Consider the following 7,757-nt stretch of genomic DNA (forward strand, 5'->3'; position numbering starts at 1 on the left):
AGGCCATTCGACTTGGTTCTGATCGCAGGAATACGCGATAATATATCACAATTTGAGAGTTAATTCTATAGTCTCTATTTCCCTATATGCCCTAATATGTCCATGCATGGCGTTCTGATCAACAGACATGCATAGTGCACCCTTCCAAGTCTGAAAGTGGATAATCATGTCTATATATACCAGGGTGCACTCCGGTACAGTACCTAAAGTACACAGTAAAATGTCCAGTGTTGATTCAACGCTAACAGTGTTAATTAAACTCTTAACAGATAACATTTGGCCCCACTCTGGAATGTGACACCAAATGCTATCTGTTGAGAGTTGAACACTGGACATTTTACTGTGTACAGGCAGCGGCATCTAATCAAACTCAATTATTGAGCGGCCGTGTTGGAAAGCGTCCCAAGTGTCAATTATGTTAAGTGTTTCGGCAAATTGCTATACGGACCCTTTGTTTTAAATAAAAGTTTATATCGATTTGTTATTTTTGATCTCTGGCGATAGGCCTAGGTCGCTCGATGCAGCCTACAGCGATGGGAACAATTGTGTAATAGGCTAAATAGTAACAGCTATGGAATAAATACATTTTAAAAAATGCCCGATTTTGCGTTCTTATTTTTAAATGAGAAGCCTAGTCTAGTTTTATTTTCGCCCAGCGAAAAAGCTCTATTTCTGACTCCATTTAGCTTCCGACTAATATTCCAGACAAACTCTTTCTGAAAGTATCAGCTTTCCATATCTACCTGCCCAGTCCTTGACATTTGTTCTCAACCTCCCTGGCGCCAAGTCCATCAACCAAATTCCTCACTCTCCCGCTGACGGAGTGTAAGGGAAGGAGAGAAACGCGCACGTCGAAGACATCTAACAAGAGGCGACCCGACACCACAATAGGCGACGACCCTTCTTAAATTATTGAAAAATAATGAGTCAGTACCATTTTGAGCGTGCCAGGATTTGTGCTGTCACTTTACGATATCTAATAGGCTAGATAAATTGGAATCTTCAGTGTCATAGCCAAACATCAGATTCAGCAGTGCCATATGCATTCACGGAAGTAGGCACCATTTAACTCTTTTTAGTTTAGTTTTTTATTTAAAATGTTTTTTTAAATCTCGTGATCTCATCTAAAACTATGAATTTATAGCGGGCTTTGCGGACATGCACCGAAGCTTAATAAGGAAGCTGCTCCATTACTACAATGTTTTATACCAAAACTAGGGCTGATGTTTAATGTAGCAATTATTCCTATTCCCGCGGTGTAATTTTATTAATCTCTTTGGCTATAGCAGCCTAATAAGCGCCAGTCGTAAGCTGTTGCCCCAGGCCGCCGCTGCTCTTCACCCCCTTCTCAAAAAACAAACAAAAAAAAAAAACGAAACAGTGCCACAGAAGCGAATTCATTCCCTTCATCTTCATAAAGAGGAGCAGCAAACAGAAAATACCGAATTTCTCCGAAAAAGTGATTAATGTAAATTGGGAGCGATGAGGACGGAAGCACCGGATAGTTATTTCACCTGTGTGTCAGGCACGGACAACTAGCCCAATGACTGGCAGCAGGTCATAAAAGTAATGGTTCATAAGTCACTTTTTTTAAACAGCAAGACGTCCCTGCTTATATACGTATAGGCCTAAACAAATAAATAAATTACGCGCACGCGTAAATTGTTACATGTTTAAGACAATGCTAACAAAACCATATTTGGCCAATGCCAGTCATAAACACATTTTGAGTCAATATGCAAACTGCATTTGGAAAATGGCTTACAATACGAGACAGCCCTGCTACTGCAGCCTACTTGGAAAAAGACACCGTGAACTGCTACTATCAGATTTCAAAATCTGTCAGGACCGCATTTAATTTCAAATGAGAAATCACATTTACATCAGTTTCACGTGTCAGGATAATGGACGCTGGGATATCACCTATAGAACCAAAAGAAACTGCAGTGAACATATAAGGGAACCACCAATTAAAATGCTTTCAATACAGGGTTCAGTTGCTGATGAAGAGGGGGAAAAGTCCATATTTTAGTTCACACCACGCAAGGAGTGCAATCCATCACATTTAACACGGCTTTGTTGTCACATCTGGTCCGTAATGCAGAGCAGGCAAGACAAAATATTAACCCGGGTGCGAAGTGTCTCTGTTAGGTAAGCGGCGTATTTTCAGGTCATTAGTTTCAGGGGCATGAACACGTTTTCCGCTGAAAGTTGCTCTAAAATTGCACTCATACAGTGGGTATTATATGTGCTCTTCCAGCTGACGGCGAAGGGCTCAGTACTCTATGCAACTCTGTATTGTCATAGGATGAGAATTGTCTCAAGCAGGCATTGGATTCCATGATGTCTCTCTAACTTCTGGCTAACACATTCACTTTGTTTTCCCATATATTCCGTCCTGAGACCGAATATAGATTAAAAAGACTGGGCAATAATTCACATCTGGATGGTTGGACATAATCAACTGACTTAAAATGTGACCAGGGTTACCCTATGAGAAATGGTAATTCTATTTAACTTCCAAATGCTTATTTAATATTTCCAAGGAGTTGCTAAAAAATTAAACTGTAAGCTCAGTTTCACCTGCATGTTGAAAAACAACAGCATGAATAGCTGGTCCTTTTTAATGTGGCTTTAATAGAATGTTGGGTGGGTCCCTTCCATAACCAAACACTTTAACGCCACCTCCTTCCGCCATTATCCAACGGAACACCTTAAGCAATATTATGCGTAATTAGACAATCTGACTGGAAGGACAATGTGAAATGAGCTTTAGTCCAGTGCATGAGGAAGGGGAACAATGGCGGGGCAGTGTACCTACAGTCAGTGAGACGCTAAATGCTGCTCAAGAATATGCTGAGTCAGCTGAACCGCTGTCTTTTCCCATAAAAGGAAGACAAGTCAGGTTCACCGTCTTTAACCTCTCACGGTGAATTGATGGTTTGGGTGAGCAGCGTGTCCTGAGAATACAAGTCAAAGAAGAAAAGATGTGGAATTTTTGGCACATAACCATGGAACGGAAGCAGAGACCTTGGAACCCTGACCGAAGGGGCTACAAACACTCCAAGACCCCCTTTTATATGAACTGTCACATTGGCTGGTGTATTAGTTTTATTATCCCCCCCCCCCCTCCAGCTGTCCCTATGGTAACGGTTCATCTGACATTAAGGCCTTCCCTGGATGGAAATTATATTAAAATGGTACATAGACACTCAGATTATATGCATCATGCATTACAAGTACAGATCACTAATGAAACAAACTCCCATCGCGGACATGAGCACGAGAGCCACTACTGTAAAACCAAGTAACTGCCCGGCAATGGCAAAACTGCTACTATTGCTTTCCCAACCACAACTTCATGCGTTTTTTTAATTTAGTGTTTGGGTCTCTACAGGATTCTGCCGGGAAACACACAGCAGCAACATGGAACAACACATCACACAGTCTATGCAGTGCATGTGGGCGATGTAACTATGGAAACTATTCTCAACTCGAGAATGCCCTGGTTTTTCAGGAGGAGTTCACCGTATGAGTGCAGTGTTTAGTTTAGGGAGAACATGATCATTCAGTTTTCTTCATTTATTTTCTCGGGGGAAACCAGTGTTAAGTTAAATTTTTTAAATGCATTTTAAAAAGCTTTCCTTTGAGTAATTTACATTTTAAACATGTCTACATCATGCAGGACATGTGTCACTCATTTGTCTGACTGAGACAGGGTGAGTTCTGCCACACTGGAAGAACACCCCTGTGTGTAGGTACAGGCTTGTTAAGTAAGACACAGTGTTTCATAATGTGAGCTTCAATATGTGATTTCAGTTTGTCAATAGCTAAGCTTATGTGGGTAATGGCAGATGTCATCAGCATGTTAGAATGGCTGAAAATGAAAGAACAACACAGAAAAGGTAGTCTGATTTTCCTCTTTCCATCGGATCAGAGATGATTCGCTCACACTGTGGCCTAAAATGAATTGGCCTGGACAGACTTCTGCCAAAAAACAGGGGAATGACTGTGACGCTAAATCACTGTGGTGGGAAGCTCATTTTTCGATTTCTGAAAATATCTGATATTCTGATTTCTGAACTCATCCCCATGGGAATGAATAAATAACTCAATCTATCATGTTTTCCCTGGAATAAACAGCATTATTAGTGCGTTCTTAGTGCCATTGACATCAATTCATTCCGTTTCAGGAAAGTGTTGTAATATTGCCAGTCCAACATGTCCAAAAAAATCTTTAACAACATTTTTAATATCCAATCCTATATCATTACCTTCGTGCTGGACAATTCTGTCAATAATAAAACACAGAACTAATGCATCCCTTTACTCTTTTAAGATGTGGTTTTCACTGTGCATATGTACTTTATATACTATCAATCTGTATTCATGCCCATTATATGTATTACCAATTTCATTATCTTTAACTTGTTAGCAAAAAAACAACATCCTTCATTACTGAAATATTAGTGTTGGTGAGATTAACTGGAGATCCACTGTACAGGAGTTTGTTTTCTATTTACCAGTCATTTGTGTTGTCCAAGCATCTGGGCACCAAACCGGACATACAAATACCCATAACTATAAACCTAATCAATTCATTCATCTGTGAAGTTCCTCCTTAAGGTGTGGTCCCTTGTAGATGCACTTTGGGTTTTCCGTCGATCAGCCAGATGTTACTCACACATTTAAATAAGTGCGTAACTGTGCGTAACATTAAAGTGCGTAACTGTGCGGGTCAATGCTCGCGTAATTCTCGCATTGTCTTGTGTAAGATCGCATGGTCCCTCTCCTGTGCACCCAATAAACAACAGCTCAGCTCTCAAAATGAGTTAGTGGTGCGCTGACGTATACATATTCTGAAATATATGCTAGACTATTCTTATATCTGTGAACAATCGTGTTAATCAGCAGCTACATCAGCAAAGAAACGTAACTTCTTGTGCAAGCTTTTATATATGAATGACATGTTAATGTCAGTCATCTACCTAGAACAGCTCAGCTGAGATAAAAACTAGTTATATAGAAAACAAAAAATCCTTCCCAAGATTTCTCCGGGGCACCAATGTCCTGTTCTTCAGTCCTTCACATTTGGTTGATGAATTGGCCACATAAATTAACACGATTTGCCACGTTCACAATCTGGACAAGCTGGGCTAAACAAGAGCCGAGCAGTGCATTAGTAAAAGATGATTCCACATCATAGTTTTTACGCGCAGCTTTTAGGGAAATTTATTGTCCTAGGTGCAGATGCAGTTTGTCAGGGCCATAAAACGAAGATCAGTCAGCAGTGAATTAGTGCGCAGATTTATCACTCGGAGGCTTCCTCTGTAACATACGGGGACGATCTTCGTCCCTGCCGGCATGTGGAGTCACTCCACGCTCGAGCGCAGGCTCGACCCGCTGACAGCAGAAGCCTCGCTGTCTCTCTCACCGTCGGGTCCTCTGCCTCTCCTCTCAAGTGCGGGTGCATCCTGTCGTCTGTGTTTTATTTTGAAAAGACGAGTGGGGCAGCTTGGTTTCCCTTCCCCGTCCTGACAGCGGCAGCCCAGCTGGGAGATGTTTATTTCAGAGAGACGAATGGGCTCGTCCCACACGCTACTGGTTATTTGCGGCCATTCCGCTAAACAGCCCTCGCGCAAGAAACAACAGCAGCGGATCGTTTCCGATTCCGCCTGTTTCATTTGGGCCGTTCCGCAAACGGTCCTGGCTCTTTGAATATGGGCCAGCTCGTAATGAATACCTTCCCTAGAGATTCTGTTTCTCCGTCTTTGAAATTATTTCTTAAAATCCCGTAAAACTTCCACATTTCCTTCTATTTGATTCAAACTGGAAATACTGACTTGTCAACATCGAGTCAGTTCACAGCAAATCAGGCTAAAATGAACAAGCAGCCCGTTCAGATTTGACTACAAAACCGGCTGCTCTATAAATGCACAAAGATGATTTGGACAAGGTACAGGAACACTTCCTCAATTATCGATTATCCACTCTGCATGACAGTTAAACCCAGGACAAAACGTGCTGCAACGAGCTCTCTCCGTTAGCCTACTCTGGTGACAGCGTAGCCTCAATCATATTATGTCAGTTCATTTATCTACTGCTCGGTCTGTTTGAATTTCAATCCTTGGTGTAATGCTAAGGTCTAGAGTTGTGAAATTCTGGAAATATTCAAAATGAGAAAATGCTATGGAAATGAAAGGGAATTAAGAATTAAGAGTGAATTGATTTGGACGTAATTTATGGGAACTAATATGTCTTTTGCATATATCTTCCCAGTGACCTTTTATATAAGAAACAGAAAAAGAGAAATATATACTCTTCAAGACAAATTAAAAGAGGCTTTAAAAACGTTTTTTAGGTAAAAGCTTTGTATTTTTATTAAATAAAATTTAATGTAACTGAAAAGTAAAGAAAAAAACATTTTACTTTTTTGTCCAAAGTAAAATCAATGCTTATTTGTCCAAAGTGAGTAAATAATGCTATTCTAGTGCCTACAAGGTCTTCAGAATGTTGTTTCCAACGCTGACAAGTGACAAAAAAATATCTTGTTTGAAACAATACATACATTACACACTTACATACGTAAATAAGTTTTGCTCAATGCATCTTGTATGTTTATTGGTGAACTTGCATTGATTGGCAAATGCGAACATCAAACTACACTGACTAGCCATTGTCTATAATGTGCACACATTCCCACCATATAAAAAATGTATGATTTGGAACAGTTTCATTTCTGTACATTTTTTAAAGGAGACCAAGCAGTCTGCCCATCGTGTAGTTCTCTCTTCGTTCAGACGAGAGAAGGGTGATCCAATCACAGAGGAGGCCTCCGCAGCAAGTAGAACCCCTGAACATACGGTGGAATGCTTAGGCTATATGAGTCAGACTGCAGCCCATGTCCTCCCCAGATCTGGCTGAGAACTATAGTCCCAAAATCATATTTAGATTATTTCACACATCATCACCAAAGCATAACTTAATAAAACTACTTTCAAATGTCTGTCCGTCGTACGGAACTTCACTCCCCTGAATGCCCATTTCACTAAATAAATAAAAATATTTGTGGAATGCAATTATTATCATTTATAAAATATCAATAGATCAGTTATTATCAATGTTGAAATGTCTCAGCAACTTTGTTTCTGACAGTTTAAAAAAAATAATAATAATAAAAAGTGCTTTTGTCATCCAAAATTTTGGGGTGTCAAAATGGGGTACCGAGCATTAAATGGCCATAGCGCTATCGTATTCTGCCTCTCCTACTTTGCATTGTTGTTGTAAAACCTTCTCTTTTTGCCATCATCAATTAACTAAATATATATTTAAAGAGCAGTGTTGGTGGATAAATGATGATAATTACTGGACCTGTTTTAATAATGTGTATCTGTGTAATTGAGTGATTACTCTGGTACAAAACAAGTAGGGGTCACATTAATCTAAGCAGCCCAATGCACAATACCTAATTTGTCTTTATTAATTAGTTCTAATATTTGGCCATTATCAGGTGCTTTACTCTTGTCCTGAAATAAATGAATAAATAACATACAAAATCATTCATGAATGTATTCATGATATAAATAAAGCTAAGTGGTACTGGCTGGTTAAATCCTTGACCAGCCAGTTCTTCTGCAGTGCTGTTTTACAAAGGGAAAACACGAAAACACTAGTGGGAGACAACAAAAAAAGGTAATTGGGTCCTAATATTACCCCCCCGCAACAGCGGCCCCACCACTAACAACTATCTGTCGTCA

The sequence above is a fragment of the Anguilla rostrata genome, chromosome 18 (assembly GCF_018555375.3).
Source record: "Anguilla rostrata isolate EN2019 chromosome 18, ASM1855537v3, whole genome shotgun sequence".
Classification (NCBI taxonomy): Eukaryota; Metazoa; Chordata; class Actinopteri; order Anguilliformes; family Anguillidae; genus Anguilla; species Anguilla rostrata.